This window comes from Monodon monoceros, unplaced genomic scaffold (genome assembly GCF_005190385.1).
Source record: "Monodon monoceros isolate NGI ecotype Baffin Bay Population unplaced genomic scaffold, NGI_Narwhal_1 Super_Scaffold_15, whole genome shotgun sequence".
Taxonomy (NCBI): Eukaryota; Metazoa; Chordata; class Mammalia; order Artiodactyla; family Monodontidae; genus Monodon; species Monodon monoceros.
Genome location: NW_021703771.1, coordinates 12,280,181 through 12,299,660, shown reverse-complemented (window position 1 = coordinate 12,299,660; position 19,480 = coordinate 12,280,181). Strand labels below are relative to the sequence as shown.

Genomic DNA, 19,480 nt, shown 5'->3' with positions numbered 1-19,480 from the left:
TCCCTGTGTAACTTATGCCAAAGAAACCACCTACAGTTTCTTAGTTTGAGATGAGAAAGGGAGGAAAAGGACATAAGGGACAATAAATGTTAGATTTGTTTAAGGAATTAAGAGCTCTTTCCTTAATTGACAAACTTACACAAAGACTAAAAAAATGGAAGGCTGCTAAGATAATTTGAAGCCACTAAAAATCGCTAAGCAGAGAATGAAGAAAACCAGTATTTACTGAATACTTTCATGTGTTGGTCTCTTTGAAAAGTGCTTGTAAATACTAATGCATTGAAGATCTATTGCTTTCTGTGTCTGAACTTTCTCCTTTGGAAATGATCCTTCCCTTCCTTTCAGATAATCTGTCCCCCACTCCTTTCTCCCTCTGGCAAAAACTTTATACATATTATTGCAGATGTTGCAACCATATTATCAACTGACCCAAGTTCTGGTCACTCTTGATTCATTCAGGAGGTGGGCACCAACTGGGACAATGAATCTCTTCTTATTTTGAACTTGAAAGTAAGAGTCAAGTAGTAAAGCAACAACACTCAAGAAATGTACAAAACCATGTTTTCTGCCGTGGGGACCAGGAAAAGTGTGTAAGATTCATATGAAGAGAGAATATGTTAATCAAGTAAAGATGGAAAGTAGAATAAATTAATATAGATATGATATAATCACACATCTCTCTCTCTATAGTACAAGTCTCTTAGATCAGGTTGCTATAACAGAATACCATAGACTGGGTGGCTTAAACAACAGAAATTTATTTCTCACATAAAAAATTATGGGGGTTGGAGAGTCCAAAATCAGGGTATCAGCACACCGAGACATATAATTAAAATGGCAAAAGTTAAAGATAAGGAGAGACTTCTAAAGGCAGCAAGAGAAAAAGAGAAAGTCATATCCAAAGAAATCCCATAAAGTTATCAGGTGATTTTTCTGCAGAAACTTTGCAGGCCTGAAGGGGGTGGCATTATATAATTAAAGTGATGAAACAGAAAAACCTGCATCCCAGGATACTCTACCCAACAAAATTATCATTTAGAATTGAAGGAGAGCTAACAAACTTCTCAGACAAGCAAAAACTAAGAGTTCATCAATACTAAACCTACCATAAAAGAAATGTTAATGGCTCTTCTCTAAATGGAAAAGAAAAAGCTATAAAAAGAAGTAAAAATCTATAGGAAAGGAAAAATCCCTCTAGGGAAGACAAATATATACTGAAGGCTGAGGAACAAACAGTTAAATAAGCTAGTACAAAGATTAAAAGGCAAAAAATTGTAAAATCAATTATAACTACAATAAACAGTGAAGGGGTAAATATGAAGGTACAAAATATGACATCAAAACACAAAATGTGGGGGACGAGAGTTAAAAAAATATAGATCTTTTAGAATGTGTTTGAAGTTAAATGACTACCAGTTTAAAACAAGTAGATATAGTTATAGGTCAACATATATGAATTCCATGCTAACCACAAATCAAAAATCTGCAGCAGGTACACAAGACCTAGAGAAAGGAACACAAGCATACCACAAAAGAAAATCATCAAACCACAAAGGAAGAAACTAAAAGAAGAAAGAACAGAGAACAATTACAAAAACAACCAGAAAACAAGTAATAAAATGGCAATAAGTAAATACCTATTAATAATCACTTTAAATGTCAATGGACTAAGTGCTCAAATCAAAAGACACAGGGTGGCTGGGACTTCCCTGGTGGTGCAGTGGTTAAGAATCCGCCTACCAGTGCAGGGAACACGGGTTCAAGCCCTGGTCCAGGAAGATCCCACATGCCTCAGAGCAACTAAGCCTGTGTGCCACAACTACTGAAGCCCACACACCTAGAGCCTGTGCTCTGCAACAAGAGAAGCCACCACAATGAGAAGCCTGTGCACTGCAATCGCAATGAAGAGTAGCCCTCACTCACTGCAGCTAGAGGACGCTCATGCACAGCAACGAAGACCCAACGCAGCCAAAAAAAAAAAAAAGAAAGAAAGAAAAGACACATGGTGGCTGATTGGATTAAAAAGAAAATCTATATGCTGCTTATAAGAAGACTCACTTTGGAGCTAAAGACACACAACGACTGAAAGTGGGAGGATGGAAAAAGATATTTTATGAAAATGGAAATGACAGGAAGGATCAGCTCCTTGTGTGTACTCCTGAGAGTAGCAGTGGGAGTGAGCTCAAGTAGACAGGGAACGTGTACAGAAAACAGTCCAAGGTCTGTGGGCAAGGGAGGAACTTGCCCACAATCTTGAGCTGTAGTGCCACCTTTGGGAAAACAAAATAGAAGTTTCCAGCAGCCAGCCAGCCAGCCTGGTGCATTGTAAGATCAAGAGGAAACATACAAGTTTAAGATTTATGCCACAAGAGGGAGAAAGAGGCATGGAGCAGGTACATGGAGCAGTATACAAGGCTGAAGAAGAAAGTCACAGCTTATATAGCAGGACTAATGAAAAGTAACTCTTACCTGAAGGTAGCTGGTAAAGATTGGAGGAGGTGACTGCTACTTCAAATGTGACAACATCAATGCAAGACTCCAAGGAACATGAAAAATCAAGGAAATATGGCATCACCAAAAGATCATAATATTCCTCTTAAACAAACCCAATGACATGGAGATCTGTAATTTACCCAATAAAGAATTAAAAATAGCTGTTTTGTGGAAACTCAATTATACAAGAAAACACAGAAAGACAACTCGGCAAAATCAGGAAAACAGTACAAGAACAAAATGAGAAATTTAATAAAGAGATAGAAAAGATAAAAAATAACCAAATAGAAATTCTGGAGCTGAAGACTTCAATGAATGAAATGAAGAATACAGCAGAGGGCATCAACAGCAGAATGTTTAAGTTCATGAAGGTAATGGATTATCTCATTATTTCAAACCAAAATAATCTTCTCCAAGACACATTGTAATGAAAGTGTCAAAATTCAAAGACCAAGTGAGAATCCTTGGGCTTCCCTGGTGGCGCAGTGGTTGAGAGTCCACCTGCCGATGCAGGGGACATGGCTTCGTGCCCTGGTCCGGGAAGATCCCACATGCCGCGGAGCAGCCGGGCCTGTGAGCCATGGCCGCTGAGCCTGCGCGTCCGGAGCCTGTGCTCCGGAACGGCAGAGGCCACAACAGTGAGAGGCCCGCGTACCGCAAAAAAAAAAAAAAAAATCCTAAAAGCAGCAAAAGAATAACAGTTTGTAAGCCACAAAGGAACCCCCATTAAGGTATCAGCAGATTTCTCGGCAGAAACCTTACTGGTTGAGAGAATGGGATGGTATATTCAAATCGCAGGAAAAAGAAAAAACAAAAAGCCAGCCAAGGATACTCTATCTGGCAAAATTATCCTTCAAATATAAAGGAGAAATAAAGACTTTCCTACACAAATAAAAGCCGAGGGAATTCTTTATCACTAGACCTGTCTTATGAGAAATTGTAAAAGAAGTTCTTTGAGCTGATATAAAAAGATACTAATTAGTAACATTAAAACATATGAAAGTATACAATACACTGGTAAAGGTAAATATACAGTATGACATAGAAAACTCTAATCTGTAATATGATGATGTGTTAACCTCTTAACTATAGCATAAAGATTAAAGGAAAAGAGTACTAAAGTTAACTATAGCTCTTATAATTTGCTAATAAATACACAATATAAAAAGAGGTAAACTGTGTCATTAAAAATATGAAAGCGGTTGTAATAGGGCTGAGTTTTTGTATATGATGAAAGTTAAGATTCTATAAGCATAAAATAGATATAGATATAAATTAATAAAATATGTATCTATATGTATAGATATAACAGTATCTAAAAAAAATTTATGTATGCCTCATGGTAACCATAAGGCAAAAACCTATAATACATTCACAAAAGATAAAGGAATCAGAGTATACTACCACAGAAAATCACCCCTCCACAAATGTAGGCAGCAGGAGAGAAAAAAAGGAACAATGGAACTATAAAACAACCAGAAAGCAATTAATAGTTGACATTATTAAGTTTTTACATATCAATAATTACTTGAAATGTAAATGGATTGAAGTCTTCAATCAAAAGACATAGAGTGGCTGGGTGGAATAAAAAAGCAAGACCCAAATATATTCTACTTACAAGAGACTCACTCCAGCTTTAAGGACACACATAGGTTCAAAGTGAAGTGATGGAAAAACATATTCCAAGCAATTGGAAACCAAAGAAAAGTGGAATAGCTACACTTATATCAAACAAAGTAGACTTTAAGCTGAAAAAGGTAACAAGTGACAAGAAGGTCATTATATAACGAAAAAGGGATCAACTCATTAAGAAGATATAACAATTCCAAATACATAAGCACCTAACGTCAGATCATCTAAATATATTAAGCAAATACTAACATATCTGAAAGGAGATATAAACAAAAACACAGTAACATTGGACTTGAACCACACTTTAGGGCAAATGGACCTAACAGACATATATAGAACATTCCATCCAATGGCAGCAGAATACATATCTCCTCAAGTCCACAAAGAACATTCTCTAGGATAGATCATATTATGGGCCACAAAACAAGTCTTAGTAGATTTAATAAGATTAAACTTACACTAAGTATTTTTTCTGACCACAATGGTATGAAACTAGAAATCAACAAGAGAAAAGCTGGAAAACTTACAAATATGTGGGGATTAAACAACATGCTCCTGAACCATAAATTGGTCAAAGAAGAAATAAAAAAGGAAATAATATCTGGAAATAAATGAAGATGCAAACACAACATATAAAAACCTATGAGATTCTACAAAAGTAGTTCTTAGATGAAAGTTTACAAGTGAAAAATGCATATATTAAGAAAATAGAAAGATCTTAAATAAGCAACCACAATTTACTATGCGAGGAACCAGAAAAAGAACAATCTAAGCTCAAAGTTAAGAGAAGCAAGACAATAACAAAGATAAGAGAGGAAATAAAAATATATATGACAAGAAAACAGTAGAAAAGATCAATGAAACAAAGAGCAAGATTTTGTGAAAAGATATACAAAATTGACAACCATTTAGCTAGCCTAAGAAAAGAGAAGTCTCAATAAATAAAATCAGAAATTAAAGATGAGACATTACAACTGATACTACATAAGTATATTGGATCATAAGCTTCTACCCTGAACACTTACATGCCAAAAAGTTGGATAATCTGGAAGAAATAGATAAATACCTAGAAACACAACTTACCAAGACTGAATCAGGAAGAAATAGAAAAATCTGAATGGACAAATGACTAGTAAGCAGATTTCATCAGTATCATAACCTCCCCAAAAGAAAAGTCCAGAACCAGGGAATTTTACCAAATATTTGAAGTATTAATGCCAATTCTTTCCAAACCCTTCCAAAAAACTGAAGAAGAGGGAACACCCCTAAACTCATTTTACAAGGCTCATATTACCAGGATACCAAAGCCAGATAAGGACACTACAAGAAAAGTAAACTACAGACTTAAATTTCTGATAAATATAGATGCAAAATCTCTCAATGAAATATTGCCAAACCAAATTCAAGAGCAAAATATTGCCAAACCAAATTCAAAATCTCTCAATGAAATGTTGCCAAACCCAAATCAATAAATGTGATACATCACATTAATAAAATAAAAATCATTGATCATCAATAGGTACAGAAAAAACATTTGACAAAATACAGCATCCTTTTATAATAAAAATCCTCAACAAATTGGTACAGAAGGAACATACCTCAACATAATAAAGGCCATATGAAAAACCCACAGCCAACATCATTCAATGTGAAAGTTTTAAAGCTCTTCCTCTAAGATCAGGAACAAGGCAAGGTTGCCTACTCTCAAAACTTGTATTCAACATAGTCCTGGAATTCCTAGCCAGAGTAATCAGGCAACACAAAGAAATAAAAGGAGAAATCAGAAAGGAATACATAAAATTATCTTTACAGATGATGTGATTTTATATAAAAAAATCCTAAAGACTTCACCAAAAAAACACTATTGAAACTAATCAATGAATTTAGTAAAATTGCAAGATATAAAATCAACATACCAAAATCAGTTACATTTGCATACATTAGCAACAATATATCTGAAAAAATAAAAAGAACAATACCATTCATAAGAGCATCAAAATCAATATAATATTTAGGAATAAATTTAACCAAGGAAGTGAGAAATCTGAACATTGAAAAGTACAAGACTTTGATGAAAGAAACTGGATAAGACAGACAAATGGGAAGATATGATGTGTTTGTGGATCAGAAGAATTTATATTGCTAAAATATCCATACTACCCAAAGCCATGAACAGATTCAATACAATCCTTATAAAAATTCAAATGGCATCTTTCACATAAATAGAAAAAAAAATCCTAAAGTTTGTATGGAATCCAAAAGACCTTAAATAGCCAAAAGCAATCTTGAAAAAAAGAAAAAGAACAAATCTGGAGTCATCACACATCCTGATTTCAAGTTATATTACAAAGCTATAGTAGTCATAACAGTATGGTACTGGCATAAAAATAGACACATACCAATAGAACAGAATTGAGAGCCCAGATATAAACCCTTGCATATATGGTCAACTATTATTTGACAAAGGGGACAAAAATATTCAGTGGAGAAAGAATAATCTCTTCAATAAATCGTGTTGAGAAAATTGGATTACATATGCAGAAAAGTGAAACTAGACTCTTATACCACTCACAAAAATCAATTCAAAGTGAATTAAAGACTTAAATATAAGATTTAAAATCATAAAAAACCCTAGGAAAAAAATGTAAGGAAAATGCTCATGATATTAGTCTTGTCCATGATTTTTTTAATATGACACCAAAAGCACAAGCAATGAAAGCAAAAATCAAAAAGTGGGACTATATCAAAGAAAAAGCTTCTGCACAGCCAATAAAAAAAATAGAAGAAACCTATATAATGGGAGAAAACATTTGCAAGCTATATATCTGAAAAAGTGCTAATATATAAAATACATAAGGAACTCATATAATTCAACAACGAAAACAAACAGTCCAAGTGAAAAATGGACAGAGGAACTGAATAATCATTTTTCAAAAGAAGACTTCCAAATGACCAACAGGTACATGAAAGGTGCTCAACGCACTAATTACCAGGGAAATACAAACCAAGACCACAATGAGCTATCATGTCACATCTACTAGAATGGCTAGTACCCCAAAAACAAGAAATAACAAGTGTTGGTGAGGATGTGGAGAGAAGGGAAATTTGTGCACTGTTGGTGGGAATGTAAATTGGTTTATTCACTTTGGAAAACAGTATGGCGGTTCCTAAAAAAATTTTAAAAAGAGCTACTTACTTGGGTAGTTCAGACACATGGAGGAGTCTGTGTACTTCAGTCAAATGGAGGGCACCACCAGGTTTGCAATTCCTATGGAAAAAATCTAAGAACAATAGTAATATTTGTGGACAATTTTGTAAGCATAATCATAATTTGTACTTATTGTGTTTTTGTTGTTGTGGAGATAATAGTAAAAGTGGAAACCATGGCAAACTTGAGAACCTCTACTCAAAAGAACAGCTCCAACTTTACCCTGATGGTTGCCATTTGGGTTGGTAGGTCTAATATCACTAGATATTTCACAATTTCAATAAAAGCGGGAAATTGAAATTGGTTTGTGAAATCTATACATTGAAAAATAATTCCAAATATGAAAAGAAAAACATTCTGTGGGCCAAATACTGTACTGTCTGCCAAAAGAAACATGTCAGCCTGTTTACAAAATGTATGTAAGTGTGTCATGACTTTGTTTTCTAACTTATTCCATTACCTCACTGTGATCCCCATACTTTAAAAATACCTACCTCTAGGGTATGACTCAAGAGTTAATAACACTAAGAAAACATTTATGAGATGGTTATTAGATGCCAGGCCCTATGCTAGGTGCTGAGTACCTTATCCCATTTAATCTTCACAACTACACAGCTATCATTGACCTTGCTTCAGTGAGGAAATTGAAGATTGGTGTTAAATAATACACCCAGGTTAACCAAACTAGAAAAGGTAGCTGAATGAAGCATCCAACAAAGGAAGGACACTCAGTAGTAGTAATCCTTGTGCTATGACTTGTAACAAAGTAGTCCTGGTGACACAGATATTGTGTCTTCACCGCAAATCACCCAGGTGGTTAGTACCATATTTCTTCCCCTCCAAACTAGGCCTTTCTCATCAATCAGGATTGCCTTGAGTTTTAAAGTCCCTTGTCTCTGAATTCAGTTATTTTAGTGAGTTGTTTAAAAAGTAATAAGGCATTTATTTTTGTCTCCTTCCATCTTTATATAATCAATTTATCAGCTGTGCATGAAGCAATTTTTTCAAGAAAGTGGATGGAAGAAATTCTGCAGTCACATGCTTCTCAGGAGATCCTTTCTTTATAAAACAGTTTCACGAGCACATATTTTTCTCACATATTTTTTAAATCTTCTGCTTATACTAAATAGGTATATTTCTTTCTTGTGCTTCAAAGATTTAAGAGGAAAGTATTGTTTTACTCATATATTTCCCGAAGGACTTCACCAAATATCTCACAAATCTTAGAGAATGTATCTCTAGGGCTTTATGAAGGAATATAACTTCTTTACCAGAGAACGGTTAGACAAAATTTCGGAGTCTCTTGATAATAATATGTCAAGAATCATGATTTGTTTTAAAGTTAAACGCCTCCTATTTCAGTCTTTTTTTCTTGACTATTTCCCTCTTAAAAATGTTAAGACATCACTTCTAAAGCCACTTATCTCTTCTTATTGTGCATCTTGAGACGTGATTTAATATTTCTTTATTATATAGGTATAAATAGTAATGTTCATCCAAGGGCTGTGGACTTTTAACTTGGTTGTTCCAGCATCCATATGTGGAAATCAGATTTAATGGTGTGACAACTGGAACTCTATGTTGTCACACAATTCGTGAGTGTGAGATTTCATGTCACTCACTTTACTAGTGTTTATATAGCATTTATTGTTGCTCTGTATGGTGCCAGATATTGAGTCCTGAATGTTCCAGACTCACATTTTTTGTCATTGGCATAGTTGTTAATACTTCAGGCTATATGGCTATTCATAATTATAGGTATAATTACTTTTCTCAAAATACCTAATTTTTAAAATGAAGGCAAATACATTCTGCCTATAGAACGTAAGCCATATAAAAATGGAGTTGTCTTTTATAATTTATCATATAAATTTCTTTTAAGAATTGTTTGGAGAGACACACATTCTGTTTGCACACTGAGACAATATTCCCATTTTTATGTTTTTAAAAGTGAGCTGTCTTTGTAGAAACAACCATGCATCTCTGAATAGTCTTCTGTGTAAAACACAATATCAAAGAAAATTATATCTTCCTAAATAGAAATAGGCCACAGTTGTCAGGAATTATGTACCAGAGCCTTAGTTACCAATATGTCTTGGGTAATAAATAAGGCCCCATTTAAAGATGAGATTTTTTAGTTGAGTTACTTGGAACACTGTTTTATGAAATCCAAGCAATATATTTGAATCTTGGGTGACTCAATTAATACTTTTAAATTAAAATGTTACAGGTTTTGGTCTTAATTCAGGCCAAATATAATTTATCATCTGAAAATAGGATTGAGTAAAATCTTAGGGTCAGATTGGTGAAAATATACCAGTAATTTTTGCCATAAACTCATAGAATTATAGAAAAGAATTGGAAGTCATCTAACTCAATCTCACAGACCTTAAGGCATTTCCTCTTTAACACTCTTGGCTAATGCTCACCAAGGTCCTCATCAACTCTTCCATAATGGGGTGGTCCCTTCTCACAGGAAGTATGTCCAATTATTGAGAGGTTATAGCCTTTAAGAATTCTTCCTGATATTGAACCTAACAGTGTTTCTCTACCATGTCATTATAAGTTCAACTCCTCTAGTATTTTCCCCTTCATTTACATTACTGCCCTTAAAGTATTTAAAGACAGCTAGCCCTCACGCACCAGTGAGAACACACCAGCCCCAGGACCTCCTGCACACTGCCCACCCACCAGCCTGCCGGCACCAGTTCTGGGATATCTGGGCCAGGCAGCCAGAGAACACAGGACCTGGCTCCACCCACAGGGGGCAGAAACTAAACCCAGGACCTGGCTTTACCCACCAGTGGGTGGACACAAGCCCTGAGATCCCCTGGGCCCCAGCCCTACCCACCAGCATGTGGACACCAGCCCCAGGACCACCATAGCCCCAGTCTGCCATGTCAGGACCAAGTCCACCTACCAGCAGGTCAGCAACAGCCCCAGGACGCCTGGCCCTGGCCCCATACACCAGAGGGCAGACATACCGACTCTGGGACCCCCAGGAATGTACAGCCAGAGACCCTGGGACCCAGTTCTTCCCACCAGTTAGCCTGCACTAGCCTTGAGACCCCCAGAGTCCTGCAGCCAAGAGACCCTGGGACCCAGCTCCACCCACAAGTGGGCTGGCCCTAAGCCCAGGACCAGCCTCACTCACCAGTGAGTAGGCATCAGCTCCAGGACTCCTGCCTCCTGGACCTTGCCACCAGCTGGCCAGAACATTAACTATGGAACCCCCAGACCCTGCAACCAGAGACCCAGGGACCTGGTTCTACCCAACAGTGAGCTAGAACTAGCCTCAGGATGGCCCTGGGCCTTGGACCCACCACCAGGGGCTGAAGAAAGCTCTAAGAACCCTAGGCCTTGGCTTTACCCACCAATAGGCATGCTTCATCCCTGGAACATCCTGGACTCCAATCCCACCCACCAGAAGGACAGCCCCAAGGCTGAGACCCCTTGAGCTTGGGTCCTGCCCACCAACATTAGCTTTGAGACACCTTGGGGCCCTCAGCCAGTCACGCTGGGATCCAACCACACCCACCAATGGGCAGAAAACAGCTTTAGGACACCCCAGACCCCAAGGCCAGCCATGTTAGGAACTGGACCTGGCCACCAGTAGGCTGACACTAGTTCTGGGATCCCCAGCCCCTGCAGCTAGTAGATTCATGACCTGGTCCCACACACCAGTGGCTGGCAGTCTCCACACAAGGTAGGGCCTACAAGGTCACCCACGTAATTACCCTGTCACAACAGAAGGACCAATGTAGCACAAATATGGGACACCCCTAGAGTATATAGCTCTGGTGACCAGAGAGAATTGTGCTGTTGGGATGCATAGGACATCTCCTATAAAAGGCCACTTCTCCAAGGTCATGAAACATAACCTACCAATCAAACACATAGAAATAAAAACAGCATATTAGGCAAAGTGAGGGGACAGAGAGGAAAATGTTCCAAATGAAGGAACAGGATAAAATCCCAGAAGAGGAACTAAGTGAAGTGGATACAGGCCATTTACCCAATAAAGAGTTCAAGGTAATGAACTGTAAAGATGTTCAAAGAACTCAGGAGAAGAATGGATAAACAGACTGAGAAGTTAGAAGTTTTTAACAAAGAGAAAATATAAAGAAAAACTAAACAGAGGTGTAGGATACAATAACTAAAATAAAAATACACTAGAAAAAAATCAACAATAGAAGAAAGCGAAAAACCAACAACCACGAATACTCTACCCAGCAGGGCTGTCATTCAGATTTGATGGAGAGATCAAAAGTTTTACAGATAAGCAAAAGCTAAAAGAGTTCAGCACCACCAAACCAGCTTTACAAGAAATGTTAAAGGGACTTCTCTAAGCAAAAACAAAAAGACTACAACTAATAACATGAAAATTATGAAAGGAAAGAGCTCCTTGGTAAGGGCAAATATACAGTAAATGTAGAAAATCAACCGTATATATAGCTAGTAAGAAGGTTAAATGACAAAAGTAGTAAAATCATTTACATACACAATAAGTAGTTAAGGTATACGCAAAACAAAAGATGTAAAATATAGTGTCAAAAAACAGTAAACCTGAGGAGGGAGTAAAATGTGGGATCATTAAAATGGGTTTGAACTTGAGATCATCAACTTAAAATTTATATATATATATATATATATATATATATATAATTATTTTTCTACACACACAAAAAAATAAAGGAGTCCAAACTACTACTCCAAACTACTCTGTCAATCTCTGCCTTGCAATTCGTGCTTTTGAGCCCATGCACTGAACTTTTTATTTCAGTTGTATTTTTGGTTTTAACATTTTCATTTTGTTCTCTTTATATCTTCTATTTATTTCAAGACTCTTTCTTGCCAAAGCTTGCTCTTTCTCTCTCTCTCTTCCTGCCTTCCCTCCCTCCCTCCCTCCTTTCTTTCTTTTCTTTTTTTTCCTTTCTTCTTTCTTTCTTTCTTTCTTTCCTTCTTTCTTTTTCTTTCACTTGTTTCAAGCATCATTTTTGTCACCTTGCTATTGGCACCTTTTTATTATTTTTTAATTCAGTTTAAGTACTTTCTGTTTCTTGGCATGATGAATGATTTCTTTTTTCTTTACTGAAACCTGGACATTTTCATATTATGAGACACTGGAACTTATTTAAAACTTTTGTTTTAGCTAGCTTTCTTTGGTACCACCCCAGCAGGGGAAAGGGAGAGCAGTACTACCTCATTATTAGCAGATGGAGGTTAAAGTTTAGGTTTCCTAGTGGCCTCAATTGACACCCAGAAGAAAGAGGATGCCCCTCTTTATTGCCAGGTAGGAGTGGGAGTTCTGGCTTATCAATTGTTCTCCATTGACACCATGGTAGGTGGTCTTTTTAACATTGGATGATGTTGCAAGTCCGTTCTCCACTAGGTCTCCTCAGACACTAGCCCAGCAGAGAGGAGCTATCACATGATGCTGAAAACCAGGCCTCCCATGTGGCCTTTACTGATGGTGGTCAGGGAAGGATGAAAAGGTGAGGAATATAAGTTCTACCTTCCTACGTGGCCTTCTCTACATAACTCAGTGGAAAAGTTTTAGTACATCCTCACAGATTCACAAGGGTGGTAGTCTAGGATCATTACTCAGCCTTTGTTTTTATGTATGCAGGTGGGGCCACATTTCTTACATTTCTTTTGTGGTGTTTGGCTGAGTAGAGTGATTATGGTCTAAAAGTTTTTCTGACTTGCTAGGCTGCTCCTTTCCCTGTTCCTTGATTAAAGGTTTTTGTTGGTGCCCTTTTTGTCTTTACTTGTCGGTATGTCTGGTTTGCAGTTTTCTTCAGCTCCAAAGTTGTGATATGTGAGGCAAAAATCAAACCTAGAGAAGTCACCACCTTATTGTTCCTCAAAGGTCCCTAGACAATCTGTCTTCTCTTCACCTTTCAGAATCTTCTTGTGTTTGTCTTATATGTAATGTCCAAGGTCTTTAGTAATACTTAGCAGGTGGAATTGGACAAAATACAACTACTGTGCCTTCTCAGAAGTAGAAATCCTGGAGGTAGTTTCCTACACAATATCTATTTTCTCTTTACTAGCATGCCCTCATTTTTATTTGGGGAGGCAATGTGCCAAATTAAAAATATTCACCTTCCTTGCCTATGAGGGTGGCCATGTGATCAAGTTTTGGTCCATAATAGAACAGCTAAAGTCTACTGTATAGGACTTCTAGAAGTGCTATTGTTCTCGTAAAAATGGACAGATGAAGAGGCACTTTTTTTCCCCCTTCATCTTTCTCCCTTTCTTTCTGACTAAAATGCAGACATGATACCTGAAGTTAGAACTTATGCCCAAGTTAGAACTCTCTTATGCCCAAGAGAACCAAAGCTACTCAGTATGACTGGCAAAGAAAGAAGCTAAAAGGAGCCTGAATCCTTCACCAACTGCTTGAGCAGTTGCACCAACCTTAAGTTTCCTACTCAAGGAGTATTTATTATGGAAAAATATTCCTATCGATTTAAGCTGTGCTAGTTGACTTTCTGTTTTGCTCACTAAACACAGTCCTAACAGTTATCCATTCTGTCCTCTCCCACACAATTTGGAATCAAGCTATATTTTACTTCATCTTCAAAATTCTGCTCAGGGCTACTTCCACTAAGATGACTTCCATGTTCTTATCCTAAAACAGATGTGCTGCTCAGTTGAGCCAGCACCACGTACCACTCTCTTTTATGCTTTATACAATTGTATTTTTTTAAAAAATTATGATCCTTCCAACTTTACTAGATAACTTCTTGAGAGCAGGAATTATGCCTACCTGTTATCTTCTAGCTATTCAGTAAATAGTTGTCAAAAAGGCAGACGAACAAAGTTTTTTAGATACCATTTTTGTCATTGCAACTTGTTGTTATTTGCAACTATTTTCCAAGTAATTAACTTCATAGAGTATGGCTGTTTTGGCATATTTCACTTTTCTCAACACTTCTGGAGAGAGCTGAGACACTGGACAGGAATTATTGCCACAGTTACATTGCATACATTTAATTAAAGTAAAACTACATTAATTCATCTGTTCTTTATGAAGTTGGCAAGCCCACTTCCTTTATGGTGCCAGTTTTTGGATATATATGTATTTTGGATCTAAAAAATAGTTCAAAAAACCTGAGGATTTGGGGGAGCTTCCTTTACAGATTTTCCCAATTTTCTGCCTCCCTAATGTTGTCATGTGATAAATTGAATTGTCCTTCTGGGATCCATCTTGGAATCACTATGTGCTTGCTGTTTGCTTGCCTTGGGTGATGCTAGGATGCCTTTATGACCACCCCAAATCCACACTGATTTTGCCTGAAAAGGAATGAACTACTTTTCCTTTCTGTTGAAGTCATCATCTTCCACTACTGAAGTCTACTTCTCATCTGTCTCCTTTCTTAAATTCTGGCTGAGTTCTTCTGAGAAGATAAAATGAGTCCAAAGGAAATCTCAAATCTGGCAGCTCCCTAAAGGTAGAACCAAAAGCTCAGAGTGCCAGTGTCTTAGTATATGCTGAGGATAGGGTGAAAGGTGTGGGAGTCTTCTGAAGTGAAGCATGGAAGGGCTGAAGGAAAGGTCAATTGGCTAATGTTTGCCTCCTATTTTCTTGATTTTCACACGTTGGATCCTTTCGGTGTTTGCATTTTTTTTTAAGACGCATGGTACATTCTAATACATTGAAGAACTCTCTAGAGTAAATATATATTCATGCACTTTTTTTCAACAAAGTAGAAGTAAAATTATAAATGCATAAATAGTATATATATTAAATATATACATATTTCCTACATACAATTATGTAACAAGGAAATTGCCTTTCACAGTGACATCAATGGATATATTGAGTACACGGTGTTATATTTGAAATTTTTAAAATGTCAGATAATGAAACACAATACCTTGACTGTCAAAATGGGACTTGATCTAGACATTCCAAATAAAATAAAATATTATATCCAGGAGAAAGCATGGTGTGAAAAGAAGTACACTATTCTAATGTTAGAAGATTGGTTCTAAGAAAAACATAATTCTGAGTATTTACTTAATTCATGAACCTCAATTTCTTAATCTTTACAATAGAATGAATATTTAATATTAATAATTAATGTGTATATTTAATGAATATTCTGCCTTCATTACAGTTGTTGAAGGATAACTAACATCAGATAAGCTGAAATGCTTTAATACTTCCAAAGTGCTACAAATGTAGGTTTTCCTTAATATAATAAATAAAAATATATACCAACCATAATTAGCACTAGAAAAAAGTGGGAATCAAGAAGTTTCAATTTGTTAGGTTGATGGTGGGGTAAACTAACATTCTACATGTTAAAAGCTTAGCTTTCTGTGTTTAACAAAACATTGCAACAGTGTTTTTTTTCCAAAAGATTATCTGAAATTCAATTATGATGAAGCCAACAGATGCAGGAAATACTCTATATGGTGAAAAAATATATAAGCACACTATTAAAATAAATCCAATAGTAACAGAAAGTTAATAATGAGAAAGAGCTGTTCCCATTCTAGTCTCATTCCTCAAGCAAAGTTTTGACTCAGCTGTTTCTTTGATATTTTTCCAAATAATTTTTTTCTAAGAATATTTCTCGGTTGATGATTTTTAGATTCTACCTTCTGACTTTCTATAGTAAAGATGAAGAGTTAGCTCTTTGAAATCTCCCCGCCACTCCCCCATTTCTCCCAAATTTATCCCTCCAAACATTGGAATTAAATCAATGATCATTGGGGCTTCCCTAGTGGCGCAGTGGTTGAGAATCCACCTGCCAATGCAGGGGACATGCGTTTGAGCCCTGGTCCAGGAAGTTCCCACATGCCACGGAGCAACTAAGCCCGTGCACCACAACTGCTGAGCTGGCGCTCTAGAGCCCGTGAACCACAACTACTGAGCCCATGTGCCACAACTACTGAAGCCCACGCACCTAGAGCCCGTGCTCCACAACAAGAGAAGACACCACAATGAGGAGCCCGTGCACCGCAACGAGGAGTACCCCCCACTCACCACAACTGGAGAAAGCCCATGCGCAGCAACGAAGACCCAACAAAGCCAAAAAAAAAAAAAAAATCAATGATCATTGCCTTCCTCATTACATTTATGCAAATACTTCTTCCAGAGCCAAAGTAATGCACAATGTGTGGGTTTTGTATTGTAAATAACTGCCCCACTTTTCACATGCCCAATTTTTTGTCTCAATATTTTTAATTTATACATTTAGCTTTGTATCTCTCCATTAGCTTTCTATAATCTAGACTTCTTGATTTGATCCCATATTCCCTGAATCCCATCTTTCCCTTTCTTGATTTATTCATGAATTTGCTGAAGGATGTTTTTCAGGACCTCTCAAAATAATGTCATGGGAGGTAAGTGTTCAGCACCCTGGCAGACATGAAAATTCCTTGATGGTTTTCTAGCCTGACATGCAATGATGGTTTAGCTGGGTGAAGTTTTAGTTTGAAAAGCATTTTCCCTCAGACTTTTAAAGTACTTACTCCAATGGCTTTTAACATTTGGTGCTGCTGGTGAGAAATATCGGTCTTGTTTCTTTATTCATGACTTGTTTCTTTTAAATCTCTAGAGACTTTAGGATTTTCTCTCTATTTCCTATACTAAAATCGTATAATGATGTGCTCTGCTGTATATCTGTTTTTGTTCTTTTGCTGGGTACTGTAGACCTATTCTATTAGAAATGTATATACTTTATTTCAGGAAAATTCTCGTTTACTTTCTTTAACTTTCTTCCTCTGAATTTTTTCTATTCCTTATAGAACTCCAATTTGTTGAATGCTGAATTTTCTAGACAATTTCCCTAAGTTTCTTGATTTTTTACTCATGGTTTTGTTTTCTCTCTCTCTTTCTCTCATCTCTGTTTCTCTTTCTCTCTCTGCAGATTCTATTTCCATATCATTATCTTTCAAAATTTCGATTGCAATTTGTTCAGCAATTATATTTTATGTTATAAATAATTATTTCCTGTTTTCTGATTTTTTTTTCTTTTCCAGTGGGTGGTAGGCAGGTTTCTAAGATGGTTTCCAAGCTTCTTGGCCTCTCATATACACACCTTTTCTTGAGTGTGGGAGGAAACTATAAATATGATGGTATATTGTTTCCTTGACTATATCACATCATGTGAAAGAAAGGATTTTGCAAATGTAATTAAGGTCACTAATCAGTAGACTTTGAGTTAATTGAAAGGGGGATTATAGTGGGTGGCCTTGAGATAAATTAGTTGAGCTTTTCAAATGGGGGCTCAATGGACAGTGATAGAAGAAGTCAGAGAATTGTACTCCTTGCTGGAGGCAAGTAACATTCATGCTTCTGGGGGCCACCCTGGCAAGGAACTGATAGGTGGTCTCTAGGAAACGAGAGTACTGGGTTACAGCTAGCAAAAAGTAGGATCTCAGTCCTCTAACCAAGAAAGAATTGAACTCTTTCACCAAAACAAGTTGGCTTGAAAGAGGAGCTTGAGCCTCATATGAGGGTGACTGCAGTCATATAAGACTCTGAACAGAGATGCTGTGAAATAATAAATTTGTGGTGCTTTAAGCACAATAAATCATGTAATTTATTACACAACAATAGAAACCTAACAACTTGTTCTTGTTCTGTGGATGGAATATCTTTCTCACCCTGCTCTGAGGATACTAATAGCAGTTTTCTTTTGTTCCCTCCTTTACTTTTATTTGTTCTTTCATTATTTTAGACATTTTCTTGAGTTAAAATCCCATCTTTCCCTTTCTTGATTTATTCATGAATTTGTTGGAAAATGTTTTTCAGGATCTCTCAAAAAAGGGTTACTCTTACTGTTTCTTATGTTTAAATGTGAGACACTAAGAAAGGGATCAGGCACCTGGGTGAAGCCCTGTGACAAGATTTCTTTTACATAGACATGACCAGATACATGGAGATCTTTTCACTGTTCTTATTTCCTTTCTCCAACGGGGAAACATTTGATATTCTGGCTAAGTCCTTAACTCCTGGTTGTTAGAATTCTGCTTGTGAGATGCGTGAGGAAGTCTGAGTGTTTGACAGATTTATAGGCTGTCAATTCCTATTTTCAGTCCTAAGCCACTTTCTATTGCACTGTGACCACCTGCAGTTTAAAAATTCCAGAGAAAATGCCTCAGATTCATCTTTCCTAGGGGGTAAATGTTTGGATGCCACTGTTCTATGTCTCTGTATGGTCACCTTAAATATTGACTTGTGACAAATCTCCTTTGCAATGTGACTTCTCAAAGCTGCCATCCACTGTACATGTGGCTGGCCTCTGAGAACTTCTCCGGTCTGAACCATACAGCGGTTGTCTTCAACATCAATTGAACAATTACCATTTTTAAGGCTGGAAATTAAGAAAGAACATACTATTAAATACAGCTTACTATACTGCAGAACTTTACTAAGATTATTATTATGCACATGGATGTTTAAACATGTTTACATTACAGAAGTATTTGAATTGTGAGGGAGTAGTGATATAACTGATTTTTTTGTATGGTTTGAAATACAGATTTGAAAATATGGATTATTTTATACATGTTTTGGGGGAAGCTGAACAAATAATGACTGGCATTGGGGGGAATCGGTTGTCATAACCGCTCTCCCCTTCAGCTGTTGTCTAGCTGAAGGCACCTGAGTATTTACCTTACGGCTCCTTCGCCAGCAGCAGCCGATATTTGTCACCAACTATTTCAATGGTTCCACTGCTCGTCACCCCCACCTGCCCAAATGGCAGCATTTCTGATGCAACAGCAGGGAAGCTGCTCTGCTATGGAAACTCTCCTATCAAGTCAGATAAACATCTCCAGGTAGGCAGCTCAGATTAATCAGCTCCCAGGTAGGGTTAGGGAGATGCTTAGTTATTAAGGAAACGTTAGGTATTGTTTCTGCCTTCCAGGTGAGTCAGAGGAAGAACAAAAAAAGTTAAAAGTCATACAAGCGTTCTAATTATTTGTAAAGAATCTATGGCTCTATGTTAAGAAATCATAAATACATAAATAGAATTCATGGGAGCTATTTTTAAGAAAGATATAAATATCAGAGGTATGAAAGACTCTTCATGCCCTTAACACCAAGTTCTAATAAAATCTAAGCATAAGTAACATAAGCATATGCATATAAGCATATATAGGCTAAACTATTACTAGTAT

The 19,480-nt window shown here is 36.8% G+C and overlaps 1 pseudogene; it reads right to left on the bottom strand.

Moving 5' to 3' along the window:
* The window catches only part of LOC114896275, a 38,754-nt pseudogene extending 19,686 nt beyond the window's left edge, over window positions 1–19,068 (bottom strand).
* Window positions 19,069–19,480: the final 412 nt, after the last annotated feature.